At 39.5% G+C, this 13,576-nt stretch overlaps 1 long non-coding RNA gene across 1 annotated transcript in view; it reads right to left on the bottom strand.

Moving 5' to 3' along the window:
• LOC128072929 (uncharacterized) overlaps positions 1–13,576 on the bottom strand; it is a 261,184-nt gene that overhangs the window by 122,036 nt on the left and 125,572 nt on the right. The window contains exon 4 of the long non-coding RNA XR_008202525.1: positions 5,058–5,106. This is a non-coding gene — a long non-coding RNA (uncharacterized LOC128072929). The remainder of the gene's footprint in view (positions 1–5,057; positions 5,107–13,576) is intronic.

Genomic DNA, 13,576 nt, shown 5'->3' with positions numbered 1-13,576 from the left:
CACTCAAAGCAGAATACCACACTCTAGACAATCAAGATGCTCACAGCTAAGCAGGGAGTGTCTGTCAATAGCTACTGCATTCACAGGGCCGACATGCACTTACACCGATGTACAGATAGATAAACTAATACCATGCTCCTAAATGACTAGGGTTCATTTCTCATGTACAATATGTACATTGTACAAGATGTACAATAACCCTTTAATCTTCTGGGGCCCTCAGCACAGGAGGGATGAGGAGTTGCTGGAGAGGGCAAAGAGGAGAATCACGAAGATGGTCAAAGGAGCACCTCTCCTATGAAGATAGGCTGAGAGAGCTGGGCTTATTAGCTTGAAAAACAGATTGCTCCAGGGAGACCTCTTTGTGGCCTTCTAGTACTTGAAGGGAGCTTATAAACAGGAGGGGGACTGACTTTTTACATGGCCCAGTAGGGATAGGACAAAGGGGAATAGTTTTAAAATAAATGAGGGGGGATTTAGATTAGATATTAGGGGGAAATTATTTACTCAGAGGGTGGTGAGGTTTATGGACACAAGGGGCCCAGAGAAGCTGTAGATGCCCATTCCTGGAGGTGTTCAGGACCAGGTTAGATGGGGTCCTGGGAAGTCTGATGTAGTGGGTGTCAACCCTGCCAAGTGGCAGGGGGCCGGAGCTCAAGGGTCATTATGGTCCCTTCCAACATAAGCCATTCTATGATTCTATGATCTGAACTTGGAAGCCAGTTCTAAGAAAGAGTACTAAGAACAAGCTCAGAAAAAAAAAAAAACACCTTGTTTTATCACAAAAACCTATAAATAAAAAAATATAATGTATTGACTCTCCAGTGTCTCTAGTAGAGCTCAATCAGCTGTGATCAGAATTAGTCTCAATTGCAATGCATTTGATTAGGAAAGAATAAGGAGACAGTTTTAACAAAACAGAGGAAGAGTCTCCAGTGCTATTGCTACAGTTGGCAAATTCGCACAAGAACAGAAGGCACAATACCTATAACACCTGAGAAGATATTCCCTCATAAAAAATTGAAAATGTAGTAGTAAAATCAGTTTGAATGACAACCACATTAAGAGTTGTGACTTTTAAGCTTTCCTTAAACAACAGGATTCTACAAGGAAGCAGCAAAATGCCATGGGATTTTAGCCCAGTTAAATGAAGGTCTGAATGAGGAGGCCAGTCATGCAGTGGGACAGAAAGTGGTGATATCTGTGTGGTGACCACCTCTGGTTTTATAAGGACCATGTCTTGCTATTTGGCCTGAAGCAAGCATGCTGCTTTGTCTGCAGGCTTGGGCACTGTTGCGAGGGAACAACTGAAAGAGATGAAGTCCTGGGGCAGTAACTAAGAACTGATGGTATGGCTGTATTCATGCTTATTTTCAGCTCAGACCTGTGAGCAGGCCTCATATAAGATATATTTACAGTGGTGTAATATATGCTGACCTTGAGAACTGGTAAGCACCCAACTTTCAGTGGTTTCAGTGGTCGTATTGACACGAGTAAATGAGGCTTATCCACAGCCAAAGCATTTGAGCTGGACTGCACATATTTCTTGCAAGATACTTCATTTTAAGAAGGAACAAGAAAACTCATGTTTGAAGTTGATAATCTGTTAACACACTGCAAAATGCCAGAAACACCAAGATTAAAAGGGCAGAAAAGACACAATATGTTTGTCATGTGATACAGTTATCAGGAAACATTTTAGAAAATTTTCCCTCCAAAAAGGCTGGTTCACCAAAAACAAAGTAATTTGCCAGGGAATGTGTTAGATCATTTTCTATTAAAAAACAACAACAAAATAAACAGTTTAGAAATTGCTGAAACATTATATTTATACATTGTCAATATGAAAAAGATTTAATCTAAAGTTCAAATATTTTTTCCAAATTCTGTGTACAAAATGTGCACAAAAAAATCAAAATCAAAATGAAATATTTTACAATTATTATTATTAAAGTTGATTTGATTCACCTACTGATTAGACCATTTTCTTATTGCAGCTAATTGTGAACCCACAAACAAAGTCTCTCAATTATGGCAAAGAATAGGTATGTGAAAGATATAATGCTGGCAAGATTTAAAAGAGGTATTAAACACAAAGCAAAAAAAAAAATGTTCTAAATAGAGATAAAATATAAAGCAGGTCATCTCTAATTTCTTCTGGGTGAAATAGAATGCAGTGCACTTGTTGGACCCCAGAATACTACAAACAAGAAGGGTATAGATGCTTGGAAAAGGATGTTCTCGCAAAACTGTCAGTGAGTAGCCAACAAGAGTATCATATATATACAACAGCTCACACAACTGTACTCAGTACCTGGCAGAGGATTATATAGAAGGATATTGCCTAAATTAACTACAGAGGACAGATTTGTTGCACTTGAGGAGGGGTCTGTGAGTTGTCTTCCACATCTGGTGGTCAAGGAAGCATCTCTACCTGCCAATATGCCACTTTCCTCATGTCCTTACATGCACAGCCCAAAAAAACTGGCATCTCCCCCAGTTGGGTCATCATTTTATTTTTGAACTGATAAGAATACTACCAATCAACAAGTACTCAGAAGTCAACAGGTAGCAAGGACGTAAAATGCCCAGTAATTAAAGACTCTATTTTTTAGTAAGTTACTTATTTTCTTACTCTGAGTTCCTGAGAAAATAGACTTTTTGCACAAAAAAATGTATGTACAGAATGTTAAGTGAGGTCATGGAGCTGGACTCTGATGTGAACAGACAACTCATGACAGTGACCACTAGCAATAGACTGTAAATTAAGTAGCAAGGTAGCATTCATTTTGCACGTTTTCACATGTGAATGTCTGTAGTTTGGTGAACATTTCTAAGCTTGATATTGAATGTCATTTTGCCAGAAAATAAAAGGATTAATAACAGTCATGTGGCAAAATTCTACCTCTTGGGCAAACAGTAGTCTAAATGTGATATAATATTAAAAGTATATGTGCATGTTAGTAGCATACTTGTAAAAATAGTCACTGGTAGCTTTGTATCAAAATAGAATATTTATACTAAACTCTTTAAACTAAACTGTTATTACAATGTAAAAAAGTGTTATTAAACATTTGTTCACATTAAAAAATCTGCTGTTCCAACAACCAATATTTATAAGTTCAGCATTTTCACCATGCAGTTACTGATATCCTGCTCATTGGTTGTATGTTCCATTCTATCTTGAGTGTGCCTTGAGCATCCTAGATCTGGATTTTCTATCTCAGAGATACAAAAACAGTCAAGCCAGAACACTCTAATTTACCAGCATTATGATTTTACTGGGTTATTATGTTATTACAGAGAAGAACATATAGGTGAACTTACTATCTTTGCTACCAAGTTTGCATTCTGAGTCCCTACTGAACCTGTCAATGCCTTTGTAAGTACTTGCAATGTTTTCTACTGCAAAATGAATTCCAAAAACCAACAAAAAACAAAACAAAAAACAAAAACAAAACAAAAAAAAAACTGAGCACAGTCTAAATGTAATTATTTATTTTAAAAATTATTTAACTGAGAACTTGTTTTTATGACTAATTCAGCCTTTACTGAAGTATTCTAGTGGATACACACTTCAAAAGAGTGCTTCAATTCTGCTTAGTCAAAAAAGAGAGAGAGGGACTTAAATGGAAAAGCAACTTCCTTGCAGAAAAGTCCAAGAGGAAACACATGAAAAATATTTAATTTATTCACTCTTGGTATTTCCCTAAAATCAAATGCTAAGGATTAGACTCTCATTTGACAGCTGTGAGTCACATCTGCAGAAAAAAGTAAACGAAACGCATGCAAAGGTCAGGCAAAATTACACACAGTATCTAAAAAATATTTTAATATTATTTATCAATAGTCCAAGATCCTTAGCCTAATAGATTCCAGCCTACACTTCTGAACTTCCCTAGAAGACACAGGAATCAGTAATGAGTGTAGTGCTAGCGGAAGTACTACTAAGATGAAGGCAGGCATGGCATTCTTCCCTGTTGCTTCTTCTGGAGTTGAAAAAAATTTCTTCTGAAACAGAGAGTTTATTTTGACAACAAAATTTCCAGGGGAAATACAAGGTCTAATGAAATTACATGGATATTAGGACAACAATTTTGCCTTAAAAATCTGTAATTAGCCAAATTAAAGGAGCCGAAATCTCCTTTTAACCACATTTTAAAGCCTAGTATCTTTTCTGAATTTTGTTGTATTTTTTTCCCAGACAACTCAACTAACGATGCATTATATAAGCCTATAACTAAGAGTTTCTACTATTTTCCATTTTGAGCTGATCACTTTTTAGCATATTTTTCTCGTTTTCTAACTATTTGTGTAGCTACAGACAAAGTCAAAATTAGAAAATGCATTTTATATGTCCAGGTTTGAAAATTAGGATAAAGGAGCTAAAATCTAATGCATTAGGGTGCCATTTACTTCACTGCATTACCAAGAAACAAAACAACAACGGCAGTACCATCTTACTGTAACTTTCTGGTTGCAAATCAATTTGCCAGCAATGAACCACCTCTCATCTGTATGAAATAAATGTTATTTTTTGTCTATATAGATTTTGCATGTTTGCCACAGATCAGCTATGAACTACTTACATAAATCCTATGAACGCAGTATGAACATAAAATGCTACCATCTGCTGTTTAAAGACACCTCAGTTTTAAAGCTAGGGTATTTATGCTCCCAATCTTTTTATCATCTGAAAACCCATCAATAGCTTCATAATGATGAATGCAACGTAGACCAGTTTGCATTTGCAAAATTCACTTTTAGAAATGGCAGACATGGGTCAGCACATCTGGAAACCACTTTTAATTATACTTTCCTCAAGTGGGAAAGCAGTAGCTTGTGCCCATAGTGAAGCTTTTATATCTGACCACACAAATACTAGCAACCACCTGTGCTTTACACTGATTTTCATTATAGAGTATATCATATTACTACCCTATTATTCCAGAACGACATTTGAAGCCGTTGTGTGACTAAGCTGCAGCAAGTGTGGTCTCTAAAAGGCCTCTACTCTACAAAAATGTAATAAATTTGATTGCAGTTCGGGTACTTACCACTGAGGGTATCAGAATGATCATGCTCCCAAGATTTGCTTCTCTTGCTCTGAAAGTCATAAAAGATATACATTAACAATCATGATTACTAGTCAGAGAATTGGAATTTAGTGAACTAATATATACCCCCAAATGAGATATCATTTAAGCTTTTGGAACTCCTTTTCAATATTTGTTTCATTCCTACTGAGTGTTATAGTCAAAGACTCTGCTTCTTCAGCCATACTTCAAGATTACAAAAAGCTATTTCAACTGGGATCTCTGAGTCTAACGGTATTTCAATTCTGTTATAAATATTTTCATTGATTGCAGACAGTGAGTTAGATTATTAGGTTGGGTTTTCTAAACTTAATCTTCCTCCTCTACTTCCCCAACTCAGCACAAACCAAATGTAACAGGTTTTTTACATCACTGTTCCTATTTACTAAGAACAACAAAAAAAGATGTTTCAGATTTCCATAAAATCTTTTTCTTCTTTACAACATTTCTTGCATGTTTTGGAAGAGTATATTGTTGACATGCAAAATTCAGTATATCACAGTGGAAGGGCAAGGCTGAAAATTTGTAATGCTCAACCCCAGGAGACCTGGCACGCCCTGGGACAGTCTTGTTAGAAACAGACACCAGTATGTGCAGTTTTGCAAAGGGTAAAGTGCTCAGTTTTACAGACTATATTTCAGCATAATTTGCTATTCTGACTGATACTATGTGTATGTAACTAAAAAATCAAAATATTGCCTTAGAATACTTTAATCTGTTTGTCAGTTACCATGCTTAAAGAAAAGTCTTCACAATGTTTTACATCTAAAAAACCACATCCTCTTGCCTAGTGTCTTCAGCCTTTAATTCAGGAGGTAGGTTTTGTGGTAAGACACGAAGCCACAGAGGATCCCCCTCGGGATAAAAACCTTTCCCAGCACACTGCCCATGTAACCGCCTGCTGCCAAGATTTCTGGAACTACAGCTGCATGAAGAGCATCCCACTTTGGGAGAGGTTCACAGCAGAGCTGATGTCAGAATTGCGAGGCAGTCTTTTCTGTCTGCCAGCAGGCAGAAAAGTAACCCATCTGCAATCGTGATGGCCTTGGCTTGCTTGGGCCCTCCTGCCACACTCAGCCACTCCAGTGCTGCCAGCACAGAGGCATCCCGGTGCCTCCATCTCACAGCCACTGCTGCTGCCCATGGGGCTCTCCAAGCCAGAGGAAACAGCGAGGTTCCCTGCCTTGAGCCCACTTATGGCCATCTCAGAGCCATCGATATGATTCCTGCTGGAATTTAAACTTTCACCCAACTACTGTGTACTCAAATAATGTGCAGGAGTGTTCCCTGAGTTGCATAGGTAATATCTGCAAAAATATTCATAATATTTTAAGAGATTGAATATGCTAACAGTCCATAATCCCACAGCTGTGAAAGTGTAATCTGATTGCATGTTGCAAATACATTTGTTGCACATGGCATAATATTCCTCCAACAATCATATAACCTGTGGTTAGCAACCTACAGACTAGGTTGCTGAAAATTTTTTTCATTTCTGTGAATTAATTAAACCTGAAAGAAAAAGGGATCATGGTCTACTTGGAAATGCAGGCACATTGCAAATATAACTCGTTAAAGGCTTTCCAACTCAGTATGCTGGCAAGTTAAATGAAGCACTTTACTGTACTCTACAAAAGATATAAATCTGCTTTTCTATTTAAATATTAAAATGTCCTAAAATAAATATAACTGAAAAAAAAAAAAAAAAAAAAAAAGATGTCTGATTAAGAAAGTGATAGATCTAGCATGTAAATCCATTTTGTATTGGACACAGACTATCTAATGCAGCACTTCAGTAGGGAGACACTAGCAGGCAGGTAGCTGCACTTCCTGAACTCTGATGAATCCGCAGTACTAATGGAGGTAATGAAGGTCAGCTGCAAGACTAACTTTTGGAAGGGAAGAAAGACAATGAAAAAGACTGCATATGGGCAAAAAAAGGGCTTGGGCATTTGCTCCTCTGCAAAGCCAGGGAGAGTACTCAAGCCTTTTAGTCAGCAAACCTTCCTCTTTGAGGAGTGCCAGTGAAACCGAGACAGAAGCCCAGGGAGGATGGCAGTGCCAGCCCTGTTGATGCAGCAGGGAGGGAAGGGAAGAGGTGCAGCTCCTGGCAGGCCACACCAGACCAAGCATGGGATCCCCAAAGCCACACATTCAGGGAGGGTTTTCCCTGGTGACTTCAACGGGCTGAGATCAGGCTGTTGTCTGTATGCATCTTAACTATCCCACTCATAACGCTGTCATCATGAGCTTAAGGATGTGACTGGGAAGGAGAGCAGAAATGTCTTTGAAGTCCTGAAATATATCCCGGATCCTGGATATCTGCCATTTTACAACATAGGAGCTGAACACACTCTGCCTTAGTGGCAGGTTAGCCGTTGGGAAGCAAGGGAAAAACCCAGCACGGATACATCCTGCCTGCATAGTCCCCCCAGGCATGGGGCACTCTGGGTGCACTGGCACAAGCCCCACCTGGCTGCCAGCCGGGCGCTCTGCCCCGAGGCCCAGCCGCTGCCTGGAGAAGTACCTGGCTGAGGTACGGGTCACCCAGGCAGGCACTGTGCCTGGCCCCAGCGGTGGAAGGTCCCAACCGCCTGGAGCAGCGCTGACCCAGAGCCCTTCTCTTATGTGGAGAGAGCCGGTGGGAAGCGCTGAGGAGCCCTCACTGCTCTGTTGATCCCGCCCGGGGAGCTTGGCTGGCCTAACAGTGGATCATTGTTCTTGATTAAAAACACTATTTTTGCGCAGTAATAATTTAAAAGCCCAGCAGAATATTATTTTGTGGTTGTGGCAGCAATTTGTCAGTCAAAACAAGTGTTGTAAACTGTTCAGGTTTGGGAGAGAGTGAACAGATGAAGTAACAACAAAAACCACTGACTGCATGCGCAGCCTCTATGCAGCCGGTGCAATTCTACCTGTGTTTTTAAATCACTGTGCCATAATCACAAACCAAAATCATAATTCTAGTGAAAAACCACATATGTGCTGATGTGGAGGGATTTCATTAGCACGCCATATTAGTGCGTCCTGCAAGCAGTCTGCATGTTTCATTCTCCTGTTTGCAAGAATACAGAGCAATTCAAATACCAAAAAAAAAAAAAAAAAAAAAAAAAAAAACACCCACAACAACAAAACAACAACAAAAAAAAACACAACAAAACAAAATGGAAAACAGAGCAAGAAAGAAATTAAGAGAATTTCTGCTAAATTGGATTTTCTTGTCTCTTTCTGTAGTTTTTATCACCGAGATGACAAAACATCATTAGCAGTTTATGCCAAAAGTTAACAATTCGCCATCATTTCTATTTTTTCCGAACCACAAAGGTTGGAGCCTTCTATGCACTCCCTTTATCTTCATCTGTTACTTTAGAATCTAAGAGCGCACTGTGCCCATTAATCTTTCATGGCAGAGTTCACTGAAGTTCTGCCAAAATTCAATAATTATATTCCATCCAATGCAGCAATTTATTTATCTCATTGCTGGAATTTAGAACATATAGAAGAAAGTGCTTAGTTTACATGAATGAAAAGTTTGCTTCAAAAACAACAACAAAAAACTGCCCGGTTTCATTTCTAAAGTTTTAAAACATGCGGTAGAATCTATAGAAGAAAAAAGCTATTTCTACACGTCCACATGCTATCATGATAAAGTAAGAAGTGTTCTACAATGTTAACTCTTTTCATATAATTTATAGTATTTTACAAATACCTTTGTAACTTTTATTCAAATGTATAATGACACATATTTATACTGTACTACTAAAACATGCTGTTCACAAATGTCTAACAGTCATTAAAAATGTCAGCTACAAAAAACAATAATTTATATTTTAAATGTAAAATTCCTTTTTTTTGTTTACTGCAGTAGAATAGTGTTCTGAGCAGTAAAATCTAATATACAAAATTAGAGAAAAGTTAAGCTTTATAATTGTACTTCTTCATGATATGTTTGCAAACAAATAGAAAACATAAAAACCTCCCAGTAGGAAGATTCGAGACACATTATTTCGGACAGCTGTTAAAAATAAAAATGCCATAATGCAGATTACTTAGTATGTTTCACCTTTTATAGTCTCAGGAGAAGTAGCTAATCAGTCTTTTTCCAGCCTAGCTGCAATAAAATATTAATCTACTGGCTTAGTATTGAAGAACAGAATATAGTATCCATATATTTTCAGCTTTATACCTCGAAATTTATGCAGACTGTTTATTTATGTGATAGAAATGTGACTTGTGCACATATTCGTACAGAAAATATATTTCCTGATGTAGAAAAGCCCTAATTTAGTACACGCAATCAAAAGCCAAATTTATAATGTGGTAAGATTTATGTAAAACTCTCTGTTACTTCATATATTAAATTTTACACTTCAGGCATGTTATCAAGACAAAATTTGACTCCAGATTTAAAAAGCCTTCAAAAAGTTTTTGGAGCATAACTTGCTTTGATTTATAACACAGCTCTTCAACAACCAAAACAGAACCCAAAACCTCTGGAACTAGTGCACTAGCAAGCGTTCGTTATTTCACAGTAAAACCTCCTAGGTAAAACTAGGAATACCACAAGAAAACATGTCACAGTTATAGTTTTGCAGTAACTAGATGAGCATATGCATATTTGAAATTAAGTGCACCTAATTTAATAATTCATGAGAAATTACTTCCACACATTGGTAAATAAATTTCATAATGATTTGCTAAAATTTTACTGTCACATTTACTTTAGCCTTCAACCTGATCATTTTTCACAGTACTTTACATGAAAATATGATTCACCTGTGATGTATTTCTCCCTGTCGTAAAACTTTTAAAATGTCCCAGAAAAATGAAGTAACTCTTATTCACGTTACTTTAGTTTGCTCATTTTCTACATTTTTTTTTTTCCCCAACATTTTAATTTTGTCTACTTTCTTTCACTGCAAATGATACGTGCTACAATTAAAGTCAGAGGAGACTTCATGGAGATTCAGTCTCCTGCAAGGTAACAAGAGCAAACCCTCCCAGGCAAGTCGAGGAGGCACTGGACTGTCTCCGGAGCACAAGGTTTTTCCCGGTCCAGTTATGCCTTGCGTTATGTAATAAAGCAAACACAGACACCCACACAGACACAGACACCTTACAGAAAACGCACGCTTGAACAGCAGAAACACAATACCTGTAAAGCCCATTTTAACTGCAGGAACTACTGCACAGGGGACCGAACAGGGGGCAGGGCACAGGAAGGTGCGGAACAGCTGCTCCGCACCAACGCTGTGCACAAGTAGGGCACTGCTCACGAGCAAACAACACACCGAGGCAGAAACAGGCAATTCCAAGGCTGCAGCCACGAGAGTTGCCATGTAAAATAAAAACACCTAACAAAAACCCTGCCTGGCGCACTTTTTCTTACATCGCACACACATGGAAAAGACAGCAGAGTAGAGTACACACTGCGTGTCAGAGGAGGTCCTTAACTTCCAGTTGCTGGGCTGCTTTGTTAAACAGAGATTAAATTCTCAAAACCTTTGAGTGTACAATAATAATGCATTCCCTTACGGTGCCAGATTTGTTTATGTAATATCAGCGAGGAATAATCACCCATTTACTGTGCAGATGAGCTCCACAAGTTTCGGAACTTGGAGCACCCTTGAAATGTGAACTTTCACAGCTCCTTCCTCGTGTTTAGACTAACTAGCTTTCCCCCTTTTCAACAACAAAGGACAGCCCAACTCCTGCTCCCTGTCTTGCAGCTCAGACCCATACCCAGACTTGAAGGAATTAGAATAAATCCAGAGGCACAGCTGAGCTTTCCCTTACATACTCCCCCATCAGTGGATCTAGGCACGTATTTTTCAACAGTTACAGCAAAAAGCTTCATTTATGCAATTCAAACAAAGAAACTTCTAGAAAACGTCATTACTTACTGTGTACTGAGCATAATTAACTGGGATTAAAAGTTTAAGGATTCATCTGCTTTACGTCCACAAGTGTTTTAAGCAATCCCTAACACTGTATCCTGCTTAAACGTGACAATTTGGGCTGCTTTGGCATGTTGAGAAACATAAATGTGCCAATGATTCCCATTATGCCTTCTCTCCCTGCAGCCTGGTTTTTGGAGGTGTATGAGCTACGGAAATTCAGGCTGCTAATAGCAACAATTTGGTACATTAGGAAAAAACAGACACCCCCCCACCCTCTCTTTGCTCCCCTCCCCAAATGCTGCAGATATACTGTATAAAGTCATTTTGACATGCCTACACAACTGGTTGTGGCAGCTTTCAGACATGATTCCTAATCACAAAAAAATGCTTCAGGTTCTTTTAGAGAAAGCTTGCCGTCGGGAAGTTGATTTTGGCCAATTGCCAAAATCATGTGCAAAAGGGGCCCTCATTACCAATTCATGGCAGCCTTCAGTGCTGACAAAAAATGTGACCCAACAGGCTAAAGCAACAACTAAAATTAAAAAGTACAAGACAAAGACAACTTACTTAATATTCCTTCCATCGCCACATTAAACTTTTCCGTAATTAAACCCTTGTTAGTTCAAAGCGGTTTGCAACTACTTTTAAATGATTGCACAGGCAGTCTGTAAAAGTTGAAAGCTTTCCCTGCAAACTCTCCCAACCGCTGCCCTGTTACACACGGTTCCCTTGGATGGCAGAACTTTTTGCTGCGCACCGCCACAAGCGATCCCTCCTGCATGAGAAGCGACGCGCCTCTGCACATTGCAGCTAAAAGGGAGCCGAGCATTAGGAGCTTTTGCGAGCATGAAAGCCATAGGAGGAGTGAGGAGGGGGGAGGAGAGAAAGAGCTGGAGACCTGGGAGCGGCTATTTCCTAAACTTTCTAAAAAGATTATCAAAAAGCTCATGCAAACATTAAGCGATCGCAATTAACAGAGCTCACTGCACCGCTGTCCCATAAAAGCAGATTCGATACACGGCCTTACCTAGATGTCGTCTGGCTTTTCTGTGGATCAAAAAGTTTCCTGCCTAAGCACACAGATATTCTTTCACCGGCTATAAAGGCCCCTTTTATGAATCCAGCACTGTAACAGCCTGCTTTCTGCACCGCGGCGAGAGCAGGATGCGTCAGCTTTCAGGAGAAAAACAGCCTTAATACACAATTAGTGGCAGAGTGTCTAATAGTGGATTTATCTTAAAGAGTGAAAAGGCATTTTTTAAAAAGCAAGGAGGGTGCGGTCAGATCTTAGGCTATCCCTGAGAAAAGGGGCCTAGGCTGCACTAGTACCTAAATACTAGCAGAAGCTGGCTGGGAAGGGAGCCAATGGAATGACTTTGTTTGACCCAGCTGCCAATCTCTCCTGAAGCAGTGCGCCAGACTAAACACTGACACTATTTTAACTCAAATCAGGCTACAGCAGCTGTTTGCTTTCCGGCTCTCAGCTATGCACCATGGCCACGATGACTCTGCACAGCGCAGATGATGGAGCTGGGGCAGTTCAGCTCAAATGCGTTCCGGCTTTGGGCTAGTGATGGAGACATGGGGGGTGGGAAGGCTGCTGGGATGGGGCTTGCCTTCTTCCCTCACGTTTGTTTGCTTGCTTAAACACCCCTACCTCCATTTTCCCCAAAGTGAAATGAAAATGAGGTTTGAAGCTCACAGAAAATTCAGCACTGCACGTCAGGTGGAAAGACAGAAGTTACTGCCCAGGACCAACAACAGACAGAAGATATTGTAAAGGTGTGCCTCCAAAACCCATCTGCAGCCTGAAATTATTTACCTTCATAGAATCACAGAATCATAGAATGGCCTGGGTTGAAAAGGACCATAATGATCATCTAGTTTCAACCCCCCTGCTATGTGCAGGCTCACCAATCACTAGACCAGGCTGCCCAGAGCCACATCCAACCTGGCCTTGAATGCCTTCAGGGATGGGGCTTCCACAACCTCCTTGAGCAACCTGTTCCAAAGTATCACCACCCTTTGGGTGAAAAACTTCCTCCTAAGAAGTCTTCCTCGTTAGTGGCACTAAAATCAGCGTAAAAATAATCAACGCACAGATCGCTCATTCTTAATTGTAAAATGAAGTTCTGCAGATAGACCTAAGAAAGCAGGCACTGCATGTGTATATACATGTGTGCATTTACATACACATCCAGATTCCAATCTAAATTACAGCAGCACAAATAGCACTGTAAGCAACAAAGTTACTGCAGATTAAACTGAGGGTGGAATTCGACAGCCAATTTACATATCAAACTGTAAGATTGAAAAAAATACATAAGTAGATATTAGCAATAGGCATATGGCATGGAGGTTAGCATGTCTTTTCTAAGTCATTAAAAAGTCAAAGAAGATTTGCAGCTGTGGAAAGGAAATATGTTAAGAACTCATGGATGCTTCTGAAGTACTAGACATATAGCATAGTCCAACATAGCACCTCCAATTTTGCAGCATTTACACCTAAACTCAGCCTCGTTACTTAAGCCAGACTTTGTTTCCTCTCACCCTGCCATGGAAAGTTGCTGGCTGTTTCCC

The sequence above is a fragment of the Tympanuchus pallidicinctus genome, unplaced genomic scaffold, assembly GCF_026119805.1.
Source record: "Tympanuchus pallidicinctus isolate F22 unplaced genomic scaffold, pur_lepc_1.0 scaffold10, whole genome shotgun sequence".
Taxonomy (NCBI): Eukaryota; Metazoa; Chordata; class Aves; order Galliformes; family Phasianidae; genus Tympanuchus; species Tympanuchus pallidicinctus.
This window is presented reverse-complemented; position numbering and strand designations above follow the sequence as displayed.